Source organism: Natator depressus, chromosome 9 (genome assembly GCF_965152275.1).
Source record: "Natator depressus isolate rNatDep1 chromosome 9, rNatDep2.hap1, whole genome shotgun sequence".
In the NCBI taxonomy this organism is placed as follows: Eukaryota; Metazoa; Chordata; order Testudines; family Cheloniidae; genus Natator; species Natator depressus.
In genome coordinates this window covers 64,775,916-64,802,731 of record NC_134242.1, presented here as the reverse complement: position 1 = coordinate 64,802,731, position 26,816 = coordinate 64,775,916, and the positions used below count along the sequence as shown (strand labels likewise).

The 26,816-nt window shown below is 42.4% G+C and overlaps 1 long non-coding RNA gene across 4 annotated transcripts in view; it reads left to right on the top strand.

Annotated features, from left to right (window-relative positions):
* Positions 1-26,816, top strand: part of LOC141994225 (uncharacterized) — a 307,753-nt gene that overhangs the window by 157,935 nt on the left and 123,002 nt on the right. For all 4 annotated transcript variants that reach the window (XR_012641044.1, XR_012641042.1, XR_012641041.1 and 1 more), the window contains exon 2: positions 16,121-16,222. This is a non-coding gene — a long non-coding RNA (uncharacterized LOC141994225). The remainder of the gene's footprint in view (positions 1-16,120; positions 16,223-26,816) is intronic.

Sequence of the window (26,816 nt, the reverse complement as noted above, 5' to 3'; positions counted from 1 at the left end):
AAAAGAGACATCTTTTGTGACAAAAGCATTACAGACGCCCAGTGGCAGAGACTGTAAAACAGTTTCCCTTCTGCTTTAATTAAGTGAGCACTTTCTCAAGCCTCTAAACCTCAAAGGAAATCACCCCAATTCCCATTCATCCACAAGCAGCTGAGCTGCTTTATGCTTTACCTAAAAAGCTGAACTGGGAGCTGTTTCAGGGATCCCAGTTCAAGTTTTTAGGCAAGTATAAAGCATATCAAATGGCTGCCATGGAGGGGTAGTTGGTAGGGCTGGAGAAGTGAGTGATGGCAGCACAGAGAACCTTTGGTTAATTTACAGCCATACCTTTTATTATGTCTTGTAAAAATTCTAATTTAAAATAAGGGTGGGAGAATGTTCATTTATATTGGCCCTGTTTCTTTTTTAAAAAAAATAATAAAGCCCATTTTACATGGTGGTCTAATGCATTTTTAGAATAGGTGATTACCTTGGAGCCAGATACTCCTGGGAGTTATTCCATAGTTGTGGCATCACACACAATGCTTAACAAGCAGCGGGCAGTCAGAACAGGACTTTGAACAATTTCTCTATGGCCAAAGTCACATTGTAGTTTAAACATCAGAAGGAGCATTGTGTGCATTTATATAACCTGTACAGTGCTAACAAAAATTTACAGTGAGTGCTGCTCAACTCTCATTTCCAGCAACAGCCTTCTTTGCCTCTCCTTTTTCATTTCAGCTCATGTTTATAAAATTGCAAAGCTACTAATGAAGCAGACCAAATTTAACAGCAAGTGCATATGTGCAGTACAGGCTATGTTGAATAAATTACATTGTCACTGTGAATTAGAAAAGCCTGAGGTGGTATAGGCTAGGATTGAAGGAGAATGTGATGGTCTCATCCTTAAGGCTGAAAGCTGGAGAAGAGGATTGATGCCAGATAGGCTACTGGGCTTCTGCAGATGGCATATAAATTTGTGGAATTATAAGATAGTCTTGCAGTCACTCTCAGCACTTTCCTACTCACTTTCTTCTTCCCCATCGTTATTTTGTACACCTCAATTCACTGAAACAAAACAAAAACAAGCAAGTGGTAGAATGCAAAGTTAAGCAATAGGTTCAAACTGGAGATGGATCCAGGATGTTGTTCTGATCTGGATTAGGACATGGTTGCACTGTGACTTCTAGGCTAAGTAAGAAGTATAGCTCAGGTTTGGTTTTTCATCCATGCAAAAGTCTGATGAGCAGTCCTCATGAGATTTCAACTTACAATGGTAGAATTCTCATGAGATCAGATGATCTTGCAAGATTTCTGCCATCTTCAGTTGAAATCTCATAAGAATAAACTCATTTGTAGATTAAGGCCAAGGGACCATGTGATCATTTAGTCTGGCCTCCTCTATAACACAAGCCACAGAAATTTCACCCCATTACCCCTGTACTGAGCCCAATAATTTGTGTTTGACTAAAGTATATCTTCCAAAAAGGCATCCAGTCTTTAGGCTCATCCAAACCAGGACCAGAAAACAAAGAGGCCACTTCTGTTCTGGATCTTAGAAGCACGCCTCCTCTTTGGTGTCTCAATGATTTGGAGATCAAAATTAAAACTGGGTGCACATTTTCAACCAAAACTGCAGAGGGAGGAGGGAATGCAGATTCAACAACCCAGAAAGATTTCACAGATTCACATCAATTTTGTCAAATAGTTTCAATAGAAAAAAATAGCTTAAGAAAAAAAAAATTGTTTTGAAATTTTCTAAATGAAACAAAAATTATTTGAAAAATTGTAATTTTAAAGTTCCCTTTAATATTTAATGAAAAGCCAGTTAAAATCTTCAAAATGAAAGTGAAACATTGTACTTCTAGTTGTATGAAATGTTTCATTTGACCTGAAATTTAAAAAATGGCTTTTCAATTTGTCAAAAATTTGGGGGAAAAAAAAGTCATTTTCGGTTCAACCCAAATAGAATATTTTTTTAGGAATTGACACAGAATGGAAAAAATTTGCCCAGCTCTATCTGAAATCCAACATTCTCTATTTACCATCTCTCCAGAATTTAAAGGGGTTCTTAAAGTTGCCATTTGGGCATCTTCATCTGTGGTTCAAATTCAGAAGAATAAGAAATCTAAGTTTCCAATGAAATATTTAAGAGATCCTTACAGATATGTTAACAGTCCTAAAAGTAGGGGAGTTTTGTTTTAAAACCAGGAGAGAAAGTTAAAAACCAATATTAACAGAAAAGTTTTCATGCATTTAACATTTCAGTAAAAATCTTGTGTATTTTTTTTATTTAAACCTTCCCCTTGCCGTATTTGCCACCCAAGGGAACCTGAAAGTAAAACTGACTAGAAACAAAAAGTTACAGGGCCACAGGCAAGATCTAAATTTATTCAGGCCTTCAGGGCCCAAATTTTCCTCTGATTTACACCAGTTTTATTCCTTAAATATGCAACATAAGTGAGAGGAGAATTGGCTCAGAAAATGTATAGCTACATATAGGTGTTATACATAGACATATAGGTATACATATACATACATACTATACATATAGTTATTATCCCAAAGTTACAAAAGGAGAAACTGGCACAGATGATTAAGCGGCAAGCCACCAAGGGCTTGTCTACATTGCGGGGGGTGGGGGAGTTAATCCACAGCAGTTCTACCACCAACCCTGTAGTGTGTAATAGCTGGATTTACAGCAGCACAATTTCAGACTTGAGGCACAAAGTAAGACCAATACATACCTGACAGTATAGCCCCAGATATTTGCATTTTATATTGGACCCTTGCTGGCTGTTCAAACTGCTGAGCAAGTCTCTGCATCTCGGACTCCGACTCATCGCAAACAGTTTTTTTCCCCTTACTCTCATAAATATTGGGTAAAGTACAACATGCTGCTATAATCTTTGGGAAGGTTTTTTGCTGCTGCTTCCTCCAACTTATTCCACAAAGTGCACAATCTGCCTTTCAAACCGTGCAGTGTCCACACTCCACTGTGGAATCTCCAACTACGGAAACAGTAGTTAAACAGTTCCTTCCTTCTGTCCAAGTGGCCTGTGAATGGTTTCATTTACAGGGATGCAGAGGGTAAGCCAGGTCCCCCAAAAATAACTGGAGTAATGTCAACACCATTAATGTGCACAATGTTCCTGGGGGTAAACAGTCCTTTCTCCATTATTTTAAATGGAGCAGAGTTCTGAGAAAACCTAGCATCCTGGATCCTTCCAGAACACTTTACATTTATGTCCATAAACCTGCCATGGTGGTCTACAAGCCCCAGGAGCACCGTGGAGACATACCCCTTTTTGTTTATGAATTTTGATCCCTGAAAGGGGATGGAACAAATAATAGGCACATGAAAACCATCAATTGGCCCCAATACAGTTTAGGAATGCCATGTGTTAAATCTATCAAAGCCTCCTGAGCATTACCGAACCTTATAACTCCATGCAAAAGTACCTTTTCCATGGCATCACACACCTGCATGACAATGGCCCTGTAGCTCTGAAGTTAGTTCAGCATATATCTCCAGAAAGGTTGCCTTCCTCACCTGGAAATTCTCTCATCACTGCATGGTCCTCTCAGGTGTGCAGAACAATCCTTTCCCACTAATCCATGATGGTTTCCAAAGCCCAGAAACAGTGGCGCATGTTGTGAAGCTGCTCCAGAAACCAGTCCTCTAGTATCACTTGCTCAGTGGGTACCTCTTCTTCCTTCTTGTGCCCCAGTTCCACTGCCACTGGGGTGCCTCCTGCTGTTGGAGGAGCTGCTGCCACAATATCTGCTCAGTGGTTCAGCTGACAAAGTCCAAGCCAATTAATCCATCTTTGAGTGCTGAAATACAGCCCAAGCACCTCTGCACATTTCAGTTCACCAGCATATTGGCATGGAGCATTGTTAACTTCAGGCTGCTTGACAGCAATTTGAAAATCCTGCTCAGAAAGGAAGTATGATGTGAAGGCAGAAGAATAATAGGATATATGTAACTATGTGTCCCACAATGCAACAAGATGGCCAATGTTCATATGGTGGGTCCTGTGCTTTTCTTGGTGGGGGGAGGGGAGGGGCAGTGCCAAGACACCACCCTTTGCCCCTGCTCTTGGGTGCCAAAGGCCTCACTAGTGGCCCAGGAAGGTGGTGGAGGAGGAGGGAAGTGTGGGAGGAGTCTGGGTTTGCACCTCACTCTGAGTCCCAGCCCCTTTCAACCCCTGTGGGTTTCCTACCCTCTTCCCCCTTAGGTGGGGTTACCCTCAGTCCTTAGATGCTGTGGGAGGGAGTCTCCCTCACTTCAGTTCTCTGGTTTTTCAGCTCTTGCAACACACCTCCAAGCTCTAATCCTTTCTTCTTCCTCCCCTCCTCTGACTGCTTGAAGCAGGGGGTTTTATTAGGTTCTTGACAGGGCTTAATTGACTACAGGTGCTCCAATTAACCTGTAGTAACGCTCCCTAGTCTAAAGGGAACCACACCTTAATTAGCCGACAGCTTATATATTTCCCCTCCACCACTCTACAACTGCTCCCTGGCTCTCTTGTATCACAACAGTGAGAAAAATCCTAGAATGCTCAGCAGTGAGGCAAAGGAGCTTGGGATACCCTACATGTACCCCATGCCCTCAGTTGGCTTCAAACTGCCACTATGTCTACACAATGATACACACTGACAGTGTGCAGACTATCACTGCAGTTTGCATAATGCATTTTATCTGATGTGCAGCAAAAAGCTGCAGATTAACCTCTCCCCCCTTGTATTTGAGTCCTGAGAGTATTAGGTATGGTTTGAAATTCAGGAGACCTGGGTCTGATGATACTTTGATCCCTGTTCTGATTATACTTTCCTATGTGACCTTCAAGAAATTACTTTACTGTTGCTGTCTATAAAAGAGAGACAATGGTATTTTCATGCCTGATTAGAGGTGCTGAGAACACTGATTTAGGCCCTGATTCAGCAAGGCACTTAAGGACATGCTTACATGACTCATTGGCTTTGAGTGCTTTACTGAATGGGATCTTAACAGAGGTGGAGAAGCACCACATATGTTCAATACATTATTAAGGCTAGGCAGTGGTGAAGATGGGAATGGCATTCAGGAAGGCTTGGCTCCCAGCTGCTGTGCCCATTCCTATAAATCATGTGACCTGTAGTCACCACTTCTTACTCATGCTTGCAGATTTTCTTCAAAATTCCTATTATGGCTCTGTGTGAAATTTTTCCATATAAGATGACTTTTGTATTCGTCTATATTTCATTACAAGAAATGTTCACTCTTCGGACTTTGTTTCTACTGGGAGTGGGTGGGTAGTGCAAAATCATGTCACAAATTGGGGAACATTTTTCACTTCTTTCCACCAACCTATATCTTCACCAATCTCTACTAATTACTAGAGTTGTGCAAATAACCAATTATAGGTTCAGTTGCTGAACCAAAAACTCAAAACATTTTCATTTTAAGTTGACCCACAACAAAGCATTTTAATTTTTTTTTCCATAATGAAAAAGTTGAAAAAAAATTTAGTTCTGGGTCAACCAAAAGTTTAATTTGACCCAACTTGAAATATTTTATTTTGTTTTCTAGAGTTTTTGCCTTTTTTAAATAAAATGAAAGTAAAATTCTGAAGGAAAAGTAGTTTTCAATGAAAATCACATTTCCTTTTGACAGGTTTCAGAGTAACAGCCGTGTTAGTCTGTATTCGTAAAAAGAAAAGAATGCATCCGATGAAGTGAGCTGTAGCTCACGAAAGCTCATGCTCAAATAAACTGGTTAGTCTCTAAGGTGCCACAAGTACTTCTTTTCTTTTTTCTATTTCCTTTTGAAAATGTTGAAATGAAACATTTTTTGGGACTTTTCTTTCTTTCATTTTTTTCAACTGAAACAATTCAGTGAATTCAACACAAATTCACTAAATGTTTTGGCCGACCCAAATATGCATTTTTAAGTGAAAAAAAGCTTTATCTGATAAATTTCACCCAACTCTAGTAATAACCTATTTTGGAATTTCTCTATGAAACTGAGACTAATGTCCTTACTTTTGCAACAAACTAAACCAGTAGTGGGCAACCTGTGCCCTGTGGGCCATACGCAGCCCATCAGGGTAATCCACTGGCCGGTCGCGAGACAGTTTGTTTACACTGACAGTTCAAGGCACGGATGCCCGCAGCTCCCAGTGGCCGCAGTTCACCGTTCCTGGCCAATGGGAGCTGCGGGAAACGACGTGGACTGACTGTTCCTTCCCACAGCTCCCATTGGCTGGGAACGGCGAACTGCAGCCACTGGGAGCTGCAGGCGGCCGTGCCTGTGGATGGTCAATGTAAATAAACTGTCCCATGGCCTGCCAGCGGATTACTCTGACGGGTCACATGCAGCCCGCGGGCCGCAGGTTGCCCACCACTGAGCTAAACGAAATCTTTAAGAACTATAGAAAGTCATACTTTCAGTTCTCATTTGAAAGACTCAGCACTGTGCTCACTCACACACATATTGTGGAAATAATTCTGTATGGATTCAGAATGATTAATGCCACCTTGGTTTCCCATAGAGGCCTCCTAGTCACGTGTTGACTGAGCTCAATCCTTTTCCGATTGCAAGATCTAATGAGATCTGACATGAATTGCAATGGATTATCATATTATACCTTAAATTCTTTGAGCCATTTCTAGGACTCTGGACAAAGACAAAAAGAAAAGGCACCTTAGAGACTAACCAATTTATTTGAGCATAAGCTTTCGTGAGCTACAGCTCACTTCATCGGATGCGAATACAGACTAACACGGCTGTTAGTCTGAAACCTGGACAAAGACAGTCCACTGAAAGAGGAATTGTCAGAAATAGATTGTATGCACAATGGTTTAAACATATCCAGAGGTTTGTATTTTTACAGAATTTACCAAACTATTTAAGGTGAGACTGTAGCCTGTGCTGTGCACTCATGAGGTAAGTAAGAGGATGTAAGGCAGCCCCTTATTCCACTGCACCAGCCACTTACACCATGTGTAGCAGCACAGAGGGGAGACAGCCTCGTTGGAGCTGCTACCTTCTTCACCACCAAGCATGTGAATGGGGAAGGGGCAGGGAATGGGTGGAGCGTTGACTCTGCTCCCACACCCCCCACAATATGCCAGTTGGTGTGCTGGGGGAGGTATGCTCTGCCAGGTATAGGGCTGGTGTAGCAAGATACTTGGAGACAGCTTATAACAATCAGTGTCACTGTTTGTTTCCTAGCTTGCAGGTGAGACAGTGCACAGGGCAGATTGTAAAATGACAATCGTCCAGATATGGCAAAAATATTTCTGAAAGGTGAGCAAGTTTGAAATGTATTTAATAAAGCAAAAGAGGAGGGAAATGAAAATATAGCTGTAAACATTTATGAAAATACAGCACAAATAACTATTACAAAAAAACCTCATCTGGTAAGACAAGAGATGTGACAATCCTTGTGAATTTTTAATCTTAAAAAAAGAACATTACATTAATGAGTCTTCATTATATTATTAAATATTTTACTTTGTTTCCTGTAGAGGGTTTAATTTTTACTTGATGTACTTTTTTTTAATGTACCTAATGGGCTTTTACAACATTTGTAAATGAGGCAAAGCATTAGGAAAATAAGTTAGTGTTAATTCTTTGTATTCATCAGCAATTTGGCCTAATTTATCACAGTGGGGAACAATTTTTTTTTTTAATTTACAAGTGGGAAACCGAAGTTCCTGACACAGAAGTACTTCGGAAAAGTGAAATTACTGAGTGTAATCACTATACTTAAACACAGACGTCTCCTTGCCTTGGTCATCTGCACCAGAGGGATGACGGATGCATGCCAAAGGATCTCCTGTATGGAGGACTTGCTGATGCTCCAAGGTCACAGAGCCAAGCTAAGCTCAGGTTCAAGGACATTTCCAAGAGGGACTTGAAAACGTTCAGCATTGACACTGCAAGCTGGGAGGATGAGGCAAGTAACAGTCTACATTGGAGAGCTGTGTTGCACCAGGAAGTCAAAGAGGCTGCAGAGAAGTGGATGACCGAGGAAAGAAAAGAGGAAAGTGCAGCAGGCCACAAGCACTAGAGGTGTGCTGGTTTCATTCTCTGTGGCAAGGATTGTCACTCAAGAATTGGATTTTTTTTGAGCCACTGACGATGCTGCAGTGTGACGCACGATAACTGAACCACTTTAGTGCTTACACCATCATCTTCCAAGATAAACAGGTGCCACACAGAAATTGGACCAAGTCACAGAATTTGGATCCAGACTTTAACACGCCAAACTTCAGTGTGGTTCGGTGGTTTTACTTTAGCCCATTATAAAGAGAATGGTCCTTTGCACAGCTAGAATCTGGGTTTTTCATTCAAAAACCCCTTCCACAAAGTTTAGGGGTGTTGGGATAAGTAGTTCAGTTCACACATATCCCTAGTGGAAAAAGAGGAACCATGGAGTACGATATATATTTGCGCCACAATTCCTTGGTGTCTTAGCAGCTGTTGAATTTACAGTCCGTGAGTCCTCTGCAGCACAGGTTACCAAGGAGTCATTGCAGGGCAGAGATTAGGAGCTAGGACAGTGGTCCCCTGTGTTTCAGTGTGGCTGCCCCTGAATCTGTCATCTGACATACCATTCCCATGATTCCTGTCCCAGGAGCGGTATACTGGGGACAGGTTAGCACTGGTTTGCAATTAGTATGCTTGTTTCTATGCTACACACATTAGGTGCATGGGGGTGGGTGATTGGACCTCCATTACGAAGATAAGCAATGAATATGATGCAAGCATGTTTATTTTTTTAAATTATGTGTATTTAATTTGACTAATAATGTGATGAATTCAGCAATGATTGTGATCTGATTTTCTATAGCACTTCTAGCTCACATGGATCTCAACGTACTTTTTGACTTTACTAACTTTTCTGTACAAACAATGGGCTAAGTCCTGAATCCAGGTTGTACAGTGGTGTGGGGCGTACAATCCCCAACACACTGCATAAGCTATGCCTTGTGTTCCTGAGATGGTCAGGAGTGATCCATTCCTCCCCATTGCTGATGGGTTAGGGGAGGAAGGAACTTGCTTCACTGCTGGGAGGAATGGAGCTACCTGCAGTCTAGACACTAATTCCCCCACTTCCACTGCAAGTGGTTCTGTGTAATATCCCAGGCTCTCTCCTCTCTGCCAGAGTAATGGAGTTTCTGCAGCCCGAGGTGTCCCTAGGTGGCAGGCCATATCTCTTGACTTTGGCATAGAAACCAAATGTGCAAATATACCCTGGGCATGAGGAAAAGGAGGGCAAATTTCACCTACACTGCTAGCTATTTGAGCAAAGAACTATTTTTCCATTATATGTGTGTGTGTACAGTTCCTGATACACTGGTCCCTTCTTGGGGCATTTACATGCTAATGTAATACAGATAGTTAATTATAAATTATTCAGTTTGATGGCAGGGCTCCCTCTCTGTCATCTTGGCTGATAACAGCTGGATGCCTCCCAAAAGCCTGCCTCCTTTCAGGCTGCACAGCCCAGTCACTGTCTTCCCAACTGACTGACAGGATATGAGGCTAGGCATATTTCCTCCCTTGATGTTAAGTCCAGTAAGTATGGGTTGAGTGGCATGCAGCCACCAACAGTGCTCCTGGGAAGGGCCCAGGCAGTCCTATAAAAGCATTGCTTTACTATCCCTTTTGGGGACAATCTAACCCAAATAAATTTAATTTACCTCATTGCTTCAGGCAACACCCATCTCTTCATCATCACTCAAGAAATGTCACATAACTGCCCAGTGTTAACCAATGATGTAATTAAAGATTGTTTCACGCTGCATACGTGTGATGGGGTAGGGAGGTAAGGTGCAGGGACAGTCTGTACATTTCCTCAGGCCCGTCTACGTTAAGGAAATCCACACTAGTGTGACTGCGATGCTGTGGTTACACCAAAGTAACACCCCAGTTATTTACTGGATTCAGCCGCACCAACGTAAGCCTGCTTTGCGCCACTGCACAGCATCAACATTAGCAGTTTGCACAGTGCTGCCACTCGACTGGAGCAGATTTCCTTATTGGAGACAGAGGCTCAGGTTTTTGAGTTTTAATCTCAAATCTAACACTGTATTAAAATCCTTTTTGGCATTGAATTAATGCACCCAACTAAGCAGAGCAAATACTGATGCTCTGTCTGCATGGAATAACAAACACACTTCCTCCCAAACATTTGAATTTCTGTCAAACACATTTTAGCACATTTACTTTTTTCCTTGCCCTCCCCCTTTGTGCATTTTTTAAGCAAATTAACTCTGAAGAAAAAAGTAGTTTACAGATCAAAAGGAAATGTTGAATTATATACTTTCTTATTCTCTCACTCCCAAGACTGGTAAATGCATGTTCTCAAATAGATGCTTGAATGCTGGCACATTTTTCACACTTCTTCACTGATCCAGTTCCAATGTGATTATCTTACACTGTTCATGCAGGAATGTAATTTCTCAGGATAAAACAGGAACCAGAAATCTCCCTCCCTCTTTTAGAAGGTGAGTGTCTGTAAGGATATCAGCCCCATACAGCATCTAGCTGTAGATTCCGGTTGGGTATGCCCACCCCCGTTGCCGCTTTTTCCCCACAGCGTCTAAGATTTTTTTGGAAAGATGAGAAGCCACTGCTGGTTATTGATCTTTTTATTATATGCCTCAACAGGGCTAGTTTGAGCTGTGACTCTACATGTGCATTGGAACAATGTTTAATGCCATGACAAAAGGACACTGTCTCCAGGCATCCAATTCACCTGGATCTTCTTCAATTAACTTTCTACAAAGTTTCCTGTAAAACCAACTGACAAAAGCCCTAGAAGACTATTGATAAAGTTATGGAGTTATATGGCACATCTAGATTTTTCACTAAACTCTATCCCTTCCTTTAAAACCTTTGGTATAACATCAGAATACACAATAAAGACTTGAATGCAAAAATCCTACAAAAACAACAAGGAGTCCGGTGGCACCTTAAAGACTAACAGATTTATTTGGGCATAAGCTTTCATGGGTAAAAAAACACTTCTTCAGATAAACCACTTCTTCAGATGCATCTGAAGAAGTGTTTTTTTACCCACAAAAGCTTATGCCCAAATAAATCTGTCAGTCTTTAAGGTGCCACCGGACTCCTTGTTGTTTTTGTGGATACAGACTAACACGGCTACTCCCTGATAGAAGTCCTAAAGTGCTTTTATTTTCTTCCTTATGCTTATTTCTTCCTTAAATTCATCCTCCATCCTGCCTAGCTCTTAGCTTTTAAGGAACTGTTAGGGTCCCAGATGGATGTAATATAGGGAGTACCTTATTCTCATGCTTTTGGTTAAGTGTCTAGTTCATAGAAGATCAGGGTTGGAAGAGACCTCAGGAGGCCATCTAGTCCAACCTCCTGCTCAAAGCAGGACCAACACCAACTAAATCATCCCAGCCAGGGCTTTGTCAAGCTGGGCCTTAAAAACCTCTAAGGATGGAGATTCCATTCCATAGTTGCTGTGAGTAAGAGCTGGGTGGGGACTTCTGTGAGCAAAAGAGGTCTGGCTTTCTTGGTAATTCAGAGAACAGTAACAGAACATAATCATCAGCCCTTTGCAAGCTTGGCTGTCCCTTCTCTGAAGCAACTGACATCAGGATAACCGAATATGGACTCCTAGAATCTGACACCTGAATTCCAACCCACACTTTCAAGGTGCAACATTGAGGCTGTTTGGTTTTCCTCTAACTCACGCCTCAAAACAGCGATGGAATTCTTGAGAGCAGGAATTCCCAGCTCTTCCTCAGTCTTATTGTGGGATATTCAGCAAGTTATTTGGGCTTCTCTGTGTTTTATTTGCTCCATCTGTAAAATGGGAGTAAAGCTTATTTCCTGAACCAGAGGCAAGGTGGGGAGGTGAAGAGGCTGATTTGCAAGGTTTAACACATTCATATGTGTAAAGCTCTTTGAGAACCTTGTATGAAAGGGCAAAAAGTATTATTATATGGCTTTTTTCATATAAATATCGTGGAGCATAGTTTTCAGCAGGTCAGTGCTTTAACACATGATCCTGACCATCTTTTGATATTTTTGATATTTGATATTTTGATACTTTGATATTTGTGGTTTAAATCTGAGACAAGTCCAGTTCCTGAGCCTTGGACGTTTCTTTCTACTTTATAAAGTATTTTTTAATGTTTTATTTGGGAGAAAAAATCATAGGTCAAAAGAGGGTAAGGACACATGGATTTTGCTATGTCAGCCTGATTGTAGCTTCTAAAACATATCTGAAATAAATGGGGTCATTGGAAACCTTCAGAAATATTGTAAAGGGTCTAGAGAAAAATTGGCCATGCTGAATCTAAACTTAATTACAGCATCTTAATTCTGCCATGTGTAAAAGTCTTCAAAAAAGAAAAAAGAAAAGAAAAAGATGTTGTTAGAACTGTTCACTCAGTCTTATTAAAATAGCACTTCTCTGTAGAGAAGAGTTAATCATGATTGCCAGACTAAAAATTCTGTTCAACATAAAGACTGTCAAATCCCTTGTAGCGAACCTCAGCTTAGAGAGAAGAGAGACTGAGATGATGCAGCAATAGAAAAAGTAACTCCAATTGTACAAGTATCAGGGGGTAGCCATGTTAGTCTGTAACCACAAAAAAAACAAGGAGTCTGGTGGCACCTTAAAGACTAACAGATTTATTTGGGCATAAGCTTTCGTAGGTAAAAAACTCAGGTAACTCGCTTCTCTTCATATGTCAGTATGTAATGCCTGCATCTGTAATTTTCGCTCCATGCATCTGAAGAAGTGGTTTTTTACCCATGAAAGCTTATGCCCAAATAAATCTGTTAGTCTTTAAGGTGCCACCAGACTCCTTGTTATTTTTCTGGATACAGACTAACACGGCTACCCCCTGATACTCGACATCATAGTTTGGGCTCATGATAAACAAGCACAGGGGGAAAAACTGAGAAAAAGATCTAGGAAAGACATAACAGCTGCTAACTAACTGTTCTCTTGGTCCTGATTCTGACTGTACATGCTCAGAGAGGAATTCTCAAAAGTTCCATTAGTGGGAGGGGCCGAGGGCTTAAAACTACAAAGATTTATTGCATTAGGTTGGTCAGGTACAGTGTCTATCTTGAAAAAGTGCATCTTCTTCAAGATCAAATGCCACCAATAGCAGAGCTTCCGGCATGAGATCACTTTGCTTATTAGCCAAGGTTGTTGATTTTACTTCAGGAAGCACAGCATTTAAAACAACATGAAAACAGAGATGCCTTGACATCTGACAAACTCACAAGGATAGGCATGGCTTTACTGACTGGCATTTCCCTCTACGCAAGTAGCTGGATTGGGTGCTTCAGGTACATTTTTGCTCTACCCACCCATTGAAATCAATGACAGTTTCCTATGTGTGTTGATGGCTGGATGTAGCCTTATGATCTAACTCATCCCCTTATCAATCAGTTATCTTTTAATTGATAAATATTAAGACACTACCCCAATATCTCTTCTGAATAACACTGTGGAATCCATACCAAGATAGACTCCTCTTTATAGCCACCTGGAGGCAACACTTGGTAAGCATAGGACACTACAGAAGACTTTTGACCTAGGATACGTGCAGGTTGTCTGGTCTGGCTTTGGTTAAGACAGTCTCATACAATGGCTAGCACAGTTACTTCTCTACATCCATTCTGCTGCTGTAAAGGAGACATGTATGGTCTCTTAAAACAATCCATGCTGCCAGAAAAAGGTTCAAGGAGATTGTATCCCAGAAAGAGAAGTAGTCTCACAAAGCAGACAATCTAACCACAGTTATTGAGTAATGATCAGGATTTCCAGGTAACTCATAGCACTCTGTGGACTTCTGACTCTCGCTTCATAAACATAACTATTTATAATGAGCAAAACAATTCCTGGTTCCAGTCTTCCCTTAGCATCACTCATTCTTCATAGACTGGTATCTTAGCCTCTAACAACTACACTTGTTCAGAAGTGCTTGGGTCACTGTCTAGTGGGAGAGGCCCTACCCTACCTAGACTTGGGGTTACACCAATGTAAGGCAGGCAAAATTTGGCCGTTGGTATAAGCAGGTGCCACTGCCATGGAAGCCTCTCATCCAAATCTGGCGGTGGCATAACTATGGATATAAGTTTTGTATTGAGGAAAATCAGGAAGAAAATGGATGCAGGGACAGTGTCCCTAACCTCTCTTTGCCAAAAGCAGGGAATGGGTGACAGGATGGATCACTTGATGATTACCTGTTCATTCCCTCTGAGGAATAGGTCATTGGCCACTGTCGGGACACAGGATACTGGGCTAGATGGACCTTTGGTCTGACCCAGTATGGTGTTCTTATGTTCTTATGTAAGTGGGTAGAGTAGTGCAACTTGCACCTATTTGGCAGTCAGCAGGTATGCAAAATGAATGTCACTTCAGCACTGAGGTGTCGAGTTTTATCATACATCTTTTCCCACTAAACCCTTCAGCATGTAAGTTCCACCTGGTTTGCAGTTCCCCAAAATGCCAAATAGTGCAGGTTAGAGTACCTGACTGCTCACTGCTTACACCATTGTATAATATGGCCCACACCATATATCTCCTGTTGTCATCTAAAAGTCATGGCACATTTTACATTTGCAAGAGAAGCCTGAGACAGGTTTTTTGCTGATGCAAATGTGCATTAATTATTAATGATAATCATTAGCATTATCATGATACGCTTATATAGCATCACAAATTTATACACATGCCCTGCCTGAAAAGTGAATACCAAAAATAAGACAAACACAGGACACCACTTGAGGAGAGGGAGTTTTAAGGAGATTGCTAATGAGGAGTAGGAGGAGGGAGAATGGATTGCTTGAAGTTCTGGGTTTAAGGATGGATATAACAGAGGAGTGAAGGTGTCTGTGGATGAGGGCCTGGAGAATATACAGAAATAGTTATGCAGTATGGAATAGTTCGTGTTTGCTAGTTACTAAAGAAAGGAGGAATAAGCTATTCTAGTTAAAAAGAAAAGTTATTTCTCTCACTGCACTGCATTCAAGACATGCTGTATCTCCTTCCTATCACCCTGCCCCTCCAAAGTAGCGCTTAGATTTTCAGGCCTGCTGTGATAATTACTGCTTCCCTGATTGCCTTTAGCTAGACATTACATTTTTATCATTTTAACTGTAGAAGTTGCAGGGGCATAGTGCCTTTCCAGACTATCTGTGGAGAGTGTGTGTACGCACGTGCATACTCATGGTGGTGACAGAAGTTTATTAAACATATTTGTCACAGCCCTAGTGTGACACTTTAGACCTGAACCTGCCAGGTGCTGAGTGCCTTCCACTCCCACAGCACAGAGGTGCTGACCTCCTGTAGGTTCCATTTACTTCATCACAATTGTGGGTGCTCAGCACCTCTGCAAATCAGGTCCCTATTGACTTCACTTTAGGTGCCCAGTGCCTCACAGGACTGGCTCCTGAGGCAGGACATTTTCAATCATACAGCACAAGTAACTTCATAAATCACAATCATTAAATTGCCAATAGCCTTTTATGTGGCTTCATCAGCCCCGGATTATCCAAGCCCCAAATATCTGCTCATTCCTGAATTGTTTATGATGGGTGATAAATACAGCAGTTATGATAAAAGGCATCAGGGATGTCACAAAATAGCTCCCTTCCTTGTCTCATCACTCATATGCCTTATAATATTTTTCTTCCTTCCCAAATGTCCCAAATATCTTCCATCCTTTGATACTCAGTGCTCCTTATAATAACACTGTCAGTATCTCCTTATAATACTATATATCTGTTCCACATGCTGCCTTTCAAATACTTCTTATAATACTGCATCTGCCTTCCTTGTAATCTCTCTGAGATACTCATAATGCCTCCTTTCCTTGTCACACCTCTCATATACTCCTTATAATACAACCTGGAACATTTCTGTGCTCACCTACCCATAAAGATTGCCAATGCTCTGAACGACAAAAATGATCTAAAGAAATTGGATGTAGTGAAAAAGTAAAGGTTATATCTCACTGTACTTGAGAAGGATCAATGTGGCTTTCAGGCTTACTAGCCAAGCAAAGACTGCAGCTGCAGCATCATTTGCAGTTCCAATTTGCCTGGCAAATATCATGAAATTTCATAGTTCTGGCCATTGTGTTGCAGGAAACCTGCTCTGGCAGCATACAAGAAAAGAGAGACAGTGATATAATGCACCAGAAGGATTTTCCTGTCTATCAGGCAAGAGAGTTGATTCCCCACTAGATGGTAAGTTGTATATCTTCAATTCATACTACAGCAATGGTTCTCTACAGCTTAAGTTTGCAAATTCTCTGCAACCGCCCTGAAAGCAATGGGCCTGTGCAGGATTTAAATCAGCACAGAATGTGACCCAAACACTTCGGCAAGTTATTAGACTAACCCAGTTTTTGAAATGTGAGGCCAGACTCACTAGTGCTGGCACAGGGAAGTGTGAGTTATATCTCTCTCCCACTGCCAGATCTCTATACCCAGGAAAAGATTCTTCACCCCGGGCGGGGGGAGGAGAGAGGCATGTTATGTTGCCACTGTAACCAGTAGTTAAAGGAGAATGAAATAAAGGGGGAGCTCTCAGGGCATCAGCTGAGGAGGAAAGGGAGCTGTAAGGGAGCACTGCTTACCCAAGCCAGAAAGAGGTGGGGAAATTGCTCTCTGCTTTTAGCTTCCCCTTAATTTAATTCAGGATTTCTGCCTGAAGTTTTAGTTTATGCCATGATCCCGTGGGATAGGACAGTACCTAGTTACTGCGGTGATAAGTGCTGTATAAATACTAGACTGACATACAGATGCTGGAGGAGTTATGCTGGCAGAGACCGCAGAGAGATACCTTCAGTCAGATCATCTTCCAGCCACTCGGGCAATGCCCCTTTCCCACCCAGTGCCTCCCATTTTTAGGCTATTCTTGTTGCTTACTGCTCCTGGAGCAAGGGGAAGATGTTTTAACCATTTTCCACCCTCATAACCCTCTCCCCCAGTAACCTTTCCACTGTTGGGGACCCAGGTGGAATCTAGCCCACATACTTCTTGATTCTACTGCACAAAAACTTTGGGGAAAACTGGTACTTCCTAGATATGAATGCTCCATGGGAGGAGCATCCCCTTCTTCCTTGCATGGTATCGCTGCCAGCCAGTCTGCTGTTCTTTTCTTTTCAGCTCATTCCTGAAGAGTCTTGGGGCCCAAATATTGCTGCTTACTGGGAATGGGCAAACTGTTTTGTAGAAAACAAGGTCCCCTTTGGAAGGTTTGCCCAAAACCTCAGTTGAATCTAAAACACTTTTTGGGGGGGATCTGCAACGTTATGATAGGTTCCCAGAAAGCAACTGTTCATGTACATTACTCATATACCCCATGTCATTTTGCTGTTACCTCTTCTCAGCACTACGATGTCCATCATCGGTTGTTTTAAAATTGATGTCTTCAACCCTGACTCCCCATTGTCTGCCAGGCTTGTCTTTATTTCCTCTTGGTCACGCTCTCCACATTCATTATGTAGAGTATGCACCCCGTCCATTCCCCACCCTCCCTCAATACCTTTTGCAGCACCTGAGTAGAATGTACAATATAGGAGTTACCGTCTCTGATCCTGATTATCCATTCACACTGATGCAGCACCACTGAGACAGATTGGGTTTCATTTACATCCGTGTAACCCCAGAGTATCTACACTGGTATCTGTGGAGTTATTCAGTATTTACATTGGTGTAACTGAAATCAGAATCTGACCCATTGACTTCAAAGGGTTTGTTCTGAATTTATAACAATATGAGAGGAGAATCAGAGAATCAGCTCTGATTTCTTCAAGCTTTGAAATTTTCATCCCTCTAGGTGGGTTCTTACTTCACTCCTAGTCAAATCACTAGCTGCTTCCTTCCTTCCTCTGATTTTGCATAACCCACTGAGAAATGGAATTTCTCCTCCAACCCAACCCTTTTATTCTCTGCCTGGTTAGTGTCAGACTGCCTACTCATTGTAGACCTCTCTCAGGCTTGAAGTATAAATCAGTTAGTGATGTGGCTTCATATTGGTTTATGGGTTTGGTTTTTTGTAAATATTTGTATCTGTGTCTTGGTGTTGAGTCACATTAAGAGGAAGCCCAGGAAATGCTGATTATGTTAGTGTCATGTAATCTACTGTGGAGTGTGCACTGTGACAGTTCTGCAATAACCATTTTACCAAGACTTTGCAAATACCTCTGTCAAAGTATTTGACATTCGCTGATATTAAGTCAAATCTAGTTCTAGATTTTGGAGTCTGATATCATGATTAGGAATATTTCTGTATTGAATCTTTACTCTCAATGAGGCCTGGATTTCTATTTATTTTTTTTCCTCTTGTCTAATTTCATGACATTTTCAGGGAAGTTAATCTGAACATAACACTTGCTGAGTACAGTTCTTTGCAGTAAAGGAAGGAGTTTGAGGTGAAACAAGATTTTTGAGCATATCTATCACATTATGAAGTACAGTAAGAATAGGCTGGGGTTTTGTTCTGAAAGCTCCTGTAAAAAAAATTGATGCTTGATTGATTTCTGGAGCACCTCCAGGATTTCTTCTGCAGTGGTGTTGTGATGCACCAAATCTGTAAGATATGCAGACAGAAAATTCCAGCAGAAACAGCAAGGTTATGCATACTTTTTCTTTAAATCTGTATCAGGAAACCAGGCAAGGAGGAGCTGGAGAAAGTAGTAGACAGAAGCTCTACAGTGGGCTAAAGAGAGAGGGGGAGAGTGACAAGTATAGCTTTAGGGGTAATACTGTTTTCCTTATTCTAGTAAAGTTCTTTGCTCGGTGACAACTACTCTAGCCTCTGGTTACCAGCTGGCAGACATAATTACATCCTCTAAATCAGCCATGACCACTAAATAGTTGACAGCTGTCATGGGTTTAGGTGTATTTGTTAAAGCTGCTTATATTGATACCAAGAAAAGTTACATCATTTTTATGATTTTTACCCTTGCTAAAAATGGCATCTCCCATTGTTCTCAGCTGGACTGAAGCCAGGCTGTCCTCACTAAGATGCCACCATTTGAACATGGAAGTGAGGCTGCGGGAGTAACGATGGCCACCGACTCCATCTCCCTTTGTTTCCAATGAGTTTAAAACCAAGGTGCCCTCAGAGAAGATAGGTGCCTGCTATTCACCATTTGTGGCCAAGGCAGGAGACCATATGGAAACACAGGAATGTGAGGATTACTTTGGGGGCAAGAAGGAAAAGTGCAGCGGGAGACAAGACTGTGGGGACAGAGGAAACTGGGGGATGAGGGGCTAAAAGGAAGACTGTCAGGATTTTGAGGGATGTCTTTTAATTAACTAAACTTGCTATTATTTATATTACAGTAGTGCCTAGAGACATAGGAGCTGGAATTAAGGGTGCTGGGGGTGCTGCCGCACCCTCTGGCTTGAAGTGGTTACCATCATATACAAGCTTTACAGTTTGGTTCAGTGGTTCTCAGCAACCCCACTATACAAATTGTTCCAGCACCACTGCCTAGAGACCCCAACTGAGATCAGGGTCCTACTGTGCTAGGATCTGTACGTATACAGAGTGTGAAAGAGGCCCTGCCATGAAGAGTACAAGACAGATGACCAGTGCCTGCTGATAGTGGTGGGCAGAGTGAAGGTAGCGGCTTCAGAAGATGATGCTGAGAATGCTCAGTCCATGTGTGCCCGCCCTTCCCTCATGCATCACGTCTGGCTTACAACCTGATTTGACAAGACACACAACGGGTGCGGGGAAAGCAGCACTATTAATAGATGGGGAAGCGAGGCAAATTAAGTTTATGAGATTTCTCCAAGTCACAGGGACTCTGTTGCATTGCTGGGATTGAACCCAGATCTCCTGACTAATCTGCTTTAATCACAAGACCATCCTTTGCTTCAGTGAAATGTCAGTGCTGGCCCATATCACTTTAATCAGGCTCTCTGAACCTGTTCCTTTCCTGGTCATTTCCTCCCTGCTGGTATTTGGAAAACTACCCTGAAGCCATCCAGAACTGACTTTCCTGAGCCAGAAATACCTCCCAAAACCTCTCATGGCAGCTCGCAGACCCAAGCAGTTTTTCTTCCTTTGCCCTTCGTGGGCATTCTGCAATCCCAGTAGTTTTACAGCTCTTTGCAATAGTACTTTGAGCTCTTAACTTTTTTCTACTGCAGATCAGAGGGCCACTCATCCTTGTTAGGCAGAGGTGGAACGAATGACTGCAATATGCTTTCTCCTCTCCCTCCTCCAATTCTTTAGGGAATGGTCCTATCACGCCAGAGTTGCAATTAACTTGGACTGAGAGCTAGGTGTAATTCGTAGCAAACTACAGGACGCAGTTTTAGGAACAGCTGATGCCAAACAAGAGAGTCTTAAAAGTAATCTAAAGCGCACTAGAGTCCATTTATATTTCCATGCCTTTTTTTCTCTTCCCCCCTGGGTCGCTGCAGAATATCTTGGAGGCCATTCTGTGAAACTATTACCTAATCTTCTCCTTTAGGTCATTTTCAACAGATGCATGTCCAATAACTCTTGGGTGACCATATTCATTAAACAAAAAGCCAAGGACACTTTTTATTAGCGTTATAGTGATGCAGATCAGAAGAGATGGGTCAGGAAAGAAGTCACACAAACTGAACAAGCCCCGCAGAGTTTCCAAACAATTTATTTGGCTGAAATCATAGTATGATCATTGGGCTGTGTCATGGGGTGTATATAGCCCATGCTGGGCTGGCAACCAAGGGGTTAATGCAGGAACTGCTCGCCAGCACTGATTGGCAGCCTCACAGCAGCTGGGAAAATAAAAGAGCTGAGAAGCAAGGGGGTTGCCAAGAAATAAGCAGGCTAGAGAAGGAAAGTCCTGCCCACTAGCTGGTGAGAAGCTGCCCAGAGAAAAAAAACCCTAGAGATGGGATGACTGGATCAAGAGGCTGGAGAAGCCTACAGACCCAAGGCAGAGAAGAACAGGCTCAGGGCACAGCAGAAGAAATTGTTGAGGCTTAATTCCACCAGCCTAGTTTCAAGGCCCTGAACTGGAACCCAGTGGCGTGGGTGGGCTGGGGTTCTCTTACCAATTCTTCAATCAGGCCGTAAGAACCAAAAGAGGTGTTCAGACCCCCTGAGAACCAGGATCAGATAACCCTGTCAAGTATAAAGGGAAACCCAAGCATGCAGTGGGACTGAAACTAACACCCTGCGAAGCCCAGAATGAGACTGTCATAGAGACTCAGGCAAGAGGGGGTCGACTGACTGCCCCACCAGACTAAGTGAGCTCTGTGCAATGCTCCATCTGACCACAGAGTGGGGTACGCAAATTTTTTGGCCTGAGGTCCACATCCGGGTTGCAAAACTGTATGGATGGCCAGGTAGGGAAGGCTGTGCCTCCCCAAACAGCCTGGCCCCTGCCCTAATAATCCCCAACCCATCCAACCCCCCCTGCTCCTTGTCCCCTGACCACCCCCTCCTGGGACCCCACCCCCTATCCAATCCCCCCTGTCCCCTGACTGCCCTGACCCCTATCCACACCCCCACCCCCTGACAGTCCCCCCCAGGACTCCCATGTGTATCCAATCCGCCTGACGCCCCCCCCCCCCCCCAGAATCTCCGCTCCATCCAACCGCCCCTTGCTCCGTGTCCCCTGACTTCCTCCCAGGACCCCCGCGCTCCCCGCCCTCTTACCATGCTGCCCAGAGCAGCAGGAACTCGCAGCCCCACTGCCCAGTTGGAGCCAGCCGCGCTGCCCAGCAGGAGCAGTGGGCCAGAGTGCTAGTGGCGCAGCGAGCTGAGGCTGTGCAGGAGGGGGGACAGCAGGGGAGGGGCCGGGGGCTAGCCTTCCCGGCCGGGAGCTCAAGGACTGGGCAAGAGGGTCCCGTGGGCCGTAGTTTGTGGCCTGTGGGCTATAGTTTGTGCACCTCTGCTATGGAGGGTGCCGGGCCTTCACACATGCATTTGCAGTGCACAGGCTGCAACAGATAAATCATATGACCCATTACTTTCCCTGGTTCAGATTAGGTAAAGGTAGCTTTGTCTAACATAGCAAGCAATGCAAACAAATTCTGAGTTTCCCACTGGATGGTAAAATAATATACAAGCTGGCAAAAAACAAGGGAGACTGAAAATATACAGTTCCCTCCTTCTTTTTGTTAACTACCATATATAGTTTCCCTCCTTCCTTTTGCAATGAATCACACCAGGCTGTTGTAATGTCTTGGACAATGCTTCCCTGTGTTCTTTAGCCCAGGACTTTGGAACAAATGAAGTAAAGACAATCCAGATTTTAAGCAAGAATCATTGTGTGCCGGAGCAAGACACTTTAGGAGTTGTTTAGTAAATTGCATGCAACAGAGAAGCTGAATGTACTCAGCAAAGCTACTAGTTGTTAGATAGCCTCAAAAGAGTTACCATGTGGATCTCCATAATTGTTACCTCTTAGGTGAGTTCCCTATCAAATTGGCTCAGTTTGAAAGTCAAATAGATGATTTTTGTAACTGGAATCCCTGCAATTTCAACCTGGGTTCTGAAGTTCAATCTGGGTTCTATTGTGTCTCACATGGTCACCAATTATCAAGATTCTAGAATCTGAATGTAGCCAACAATTTTACCAATGATGCATAAGAATGGAGAGGATCCAACTCACTCTCCCATAGCTATATTGATTCTGTTGTGCCATCAGCAGTAGACACTGCGTTTTGTTAGTAAAATAAGCAACTGAGACATTTTAAAGCCACCTTTGCACCTCCACATCATGAGTTCTGCTTTGTGCTCGTCAGCCACAGTCATGGATCTGGGCCTGTGTCTTTAAGAAGCTTCCGACATAATTCATATTATTAAATTATCGGTATTTATACAGTATGTACACTGACAGTTACACAGCCATATGGGAGAAATTGTACAAGACTTCCATTCATGCCATTCCCGCTGATTTCAATAAGAGAGCCACGCATTGAGAGCTTGCAGAATGGAGCTCTACATACAGGGTCAGATCTTCAGCTGATGTAAATTAGCAGAACTACACTGAAGTGACTGACCATTAAAGTAACTGGAGCTATGCCGATTTATACCAGCTGAGGACCTGATCCATAATTACAAAATGTTGTCTTACAGTGAAGGTTTTCTCAGTGAAAATAGATTTTCTGATGTAACACGTTTATTCTTAACCTGCTACTTAGTTACTTTAATCCCCAATTAATTTTAGATCTAAACTTGTATGTAACTTTTCAAATAGTTGCCAAAGTCCACTGTGTCCCCTACCAATCAAATGTGTAGCAGGGAAACGCCCCACAGCTGATAGTCTGAGAGCCTGTGCCACAGCTGTATGCGTTTCTTTGTTCATGTGGTAACAGAATCAAAAGAAAATCATAATGAAGCACAATGGTTGGGTTTGGAAATAGGTTATAATAACACTCTTCACAAATAACCCTAAGGGTGGGAAAGAGCTGAACTTGCAATGGGCCCAATTTATCCCTGGTACAACTCCAATGAAGTTACTAGCACTGCACCAGGGAGGAATTCAATCTGTTGGGTCAAATTCTCTCAGTTATACTTATGCGACTCCCCATAACTGATAACTGGGAGGACAATATGACCCATTCTGTTTAAAATAAGGATTTTTATTGTCATTAACTCTTTGATTGAGTTGTTGAAATAATTACTTAAAGCAAATTTGCCCTAGAAATTGATTTTGAAGTTGGATTTGTGAGAGAAGATGAGTCCCTGTGATGGTTTAAAACACAAGACGTTTCTCTGTAAGTATGAGAAAGGAGGAGTAAAAGGGGGCTTAATTTTACAGGTCCAAGCTGTCCTTTGTCTAAAAGGTAAGACAGGAATTACCATGGAAGCCACTTTACTTCCTTCTCTTCACACAAAAAGAGTTAATTTATATCAGTGTCAGTTCAATTATGATAAATTTGTTTATTCTTGTCTTAAAATAATATTCTGTGTCTCTTTCCAAAGCAGGATAGGTTTCCGATGAAGTGAGCTGTAGCTCACGAAAGCTTATGCTCAAATAAATTGGTTAGTCTCTAAGGTGCCACAAGTACTCCTTTTCTTTTTGTAAAGCAGGATATTTATACATGTCAAAAAGAACCAAGGAAAATGCTATCAGAAAAGGAGTAAGCATTTGTCTGTTTAATCACAGTTCTTGCTCTTTGTGGCAAACACTTGTATTGCTGTTGTGAAATTCACACCTCTCAGGAGGTAACCTTCTGATAGAATCAGTTGGTTTCTTTTGGAGCATATCCATCTATGTATGCCATTTTAGCAAATCACTTTAACTGGAGACAAAGGAGAAAGGTAATGGTTATCTTTAATTCAAATTGTAATATTTGTATTCTTCCTTTCTCTTGAGGGAAACCTGTTCCATGGATCAGCTTCCGAGACAAGTATGAAAAACAGTTTGTTGTGTTTCAGACTTGCAGGAGGAAAATGGGGCATGATAAACAGCCCTAACAGTTCTGCATCAGGTCTAATACTTCATTCATACCATGTGGAACGTATTGCTTCACATGAATGCAATGTTACATCTACAGTAACCAAATATTAGAGGGCTTAATAATGGGTTTTCCCTGAGCAAAGAAGCTATGGTGCTTAAACTGCACCTCACCATGAGTAACCCTGGCAGGCATCAATTCTCTTTTACTTTCCTCCTCTGCTCCCCTCATAATCTGAGGGGAAGAAATTTACTATAGCCCTTGAAAGAATGCAGCTTTCTTCCTCATTTGTGCATGGCCAGTTATTCTAGCCAGTGAGTGGGACTGACCAAGATCTTGGGTATAGGTCTGGTGTAGAGCACCATGCAGCTCAGATACTGCTCTCCAGATACATCCTCCTGGACTGTGCTCTACACCAGATCTGTGAGGGATTCCTCCCAGGGTGCCACCTGGAACTGGGGTACCACTGAGCCCTCTGACCCACCCACCTGGGCTCCCTCTCACACTGTGCTGCTGTGACAAGCTGCAAAGCCCTCCAGCCTGCACTTTCACCAGCATTCCCACAGGTAAGGACACACCCAGCTGCAGTTACACCCTCTAACTACCAGCCTCCCAGCCTAGGACCCCAGAGCCGTACCGTCCTGCCCTGGTCAAATCTGGCCGGTATATGGGTTTAATACCTGGTCTGCCTCTCCCTCAATGTGAAAAGGATCATGCACACTTGTGGTAACCAAGATGAGATTTTCCCCAGCTACTTTAGTCAAATGTACATTGGTTTGGATTAAAACATAAAATATGTTTATTAACTAGAAAAAGATAGATTTTAAGTGATTATGAGTGATAGCAAACAGATCAAAGCAGATTATCTAGTAAATAAACAAAAATGCAAACTGAGCTTAACATACTAGATAGGCAGGATATGAAATAGCAAATTCTCACCCTGAATGATAAACAGGCTGGCAGATTCTTAAGGCACAAGTTGCCTTTGCTCTGCAGCCTGGGACCATCACTTCCCCCAGTTCAGTCTTTGTTCCTCAGGTATTTCCAGGTGTGTTGTTGTAGGGAGAGTGAGATACCATCATGATGTCATTTCCTCCTTGTGTATCTTCTTCCTTCTTGCTGAAAAGCTCTTTTGCTGTGACCTGGGTCAGACAGTTCCCATTGTGTAGTGCTATCTCTGAGAGGTCTCTATTATAGACAGTGATCCTTGGGCTTGGGTGCATTGCCTCAGTAAGACACTGACATTGTTTGGCCTTTTTACTGTTGTACCTGAAAGACTGCATGTCTCAACATGTTTCAGTAACACATGCACAGCCAAACTTCCTACCTTCCCATACGGCGACAGCACCTATGCTCCAATGAGAGATTCGTGTCTAGCCGATCAAGACTTTTAGAATGATACCTCACAAGGCCTACTTTGTGCAAAACATATCCTAATTATATTACAGTGGTGAATAAGGAGGTACCAGGGTGTCACAAGAGCTATACCCAAGATCTGGGTCAGTCTTACTCAGCAGAGCAAGTTGTGAGGTACGGCCTCACTTCTCTGCTCGACTGCGTAAGTCAAGGGCACAATCTAGCCCACAGTAAACACACTGAGCACTAGTAGTGAAGGGCAGGAGGGATAGCTCAGTGGTTTGAGCATTGGCCTGCTAAACCCTGGGTTGTGAGCTCAATTCTTGAGGGGGCTATTTAGGAATCTGGGCCAAAAATTGGGGATTGGTCCTGCTTTGAGCAGGGGGTTGGACTAGATGACCTCCTGAGGTCCCTTCCAACCCTGAGATTCTATGATACTTTGCACTTCTCAAGCCACTATATAAGTAAATTAATGGAACCTCAAAACTCCCCTTTCAGGTAGATAGATAATATAATTCTAGTTTTACAGGCTTAGAGAGACCAGAATCTGTCACAGTCTACACCACATTCTAACCTCGAATGTCACATCCTTATGCTTTCCCATTTGCTTCTGTTAGAACACCAAAAATTAGGTCTTCCTGAATTACCATAACCAAAAAGCAAAACAGTGTTTTCAGTTTAAAATAATTTTTGTTAGATTAAGAAAAATGACAAAAGTAAAGTCTCCATGAGAGAGCACAGAAATTTGAAGGTGCAAGATGGAAAAAATCATGGACTTAACAATGCATTTTTGGAAATATGGTGAAATAGGTACACCATAGCTCTATTAGTTGGTCAGAGGTAAAATGCTGGGCCTGATTCTTATTTCCACTTTCACACGTTATACCTCCTTTACACTTCAAGGGCAATCCAACAAATCTTTAGTGTAAAGATCCACTGGTCCAATACATTTATCATAAGCAGAGTTAAAATATGGTGTCTACCAATTTAATATGGTCAGTTTTTTGCTCTATATTCCTCATATTTCTTCGGTGAAGATGGCAACACAACATACAGGTAG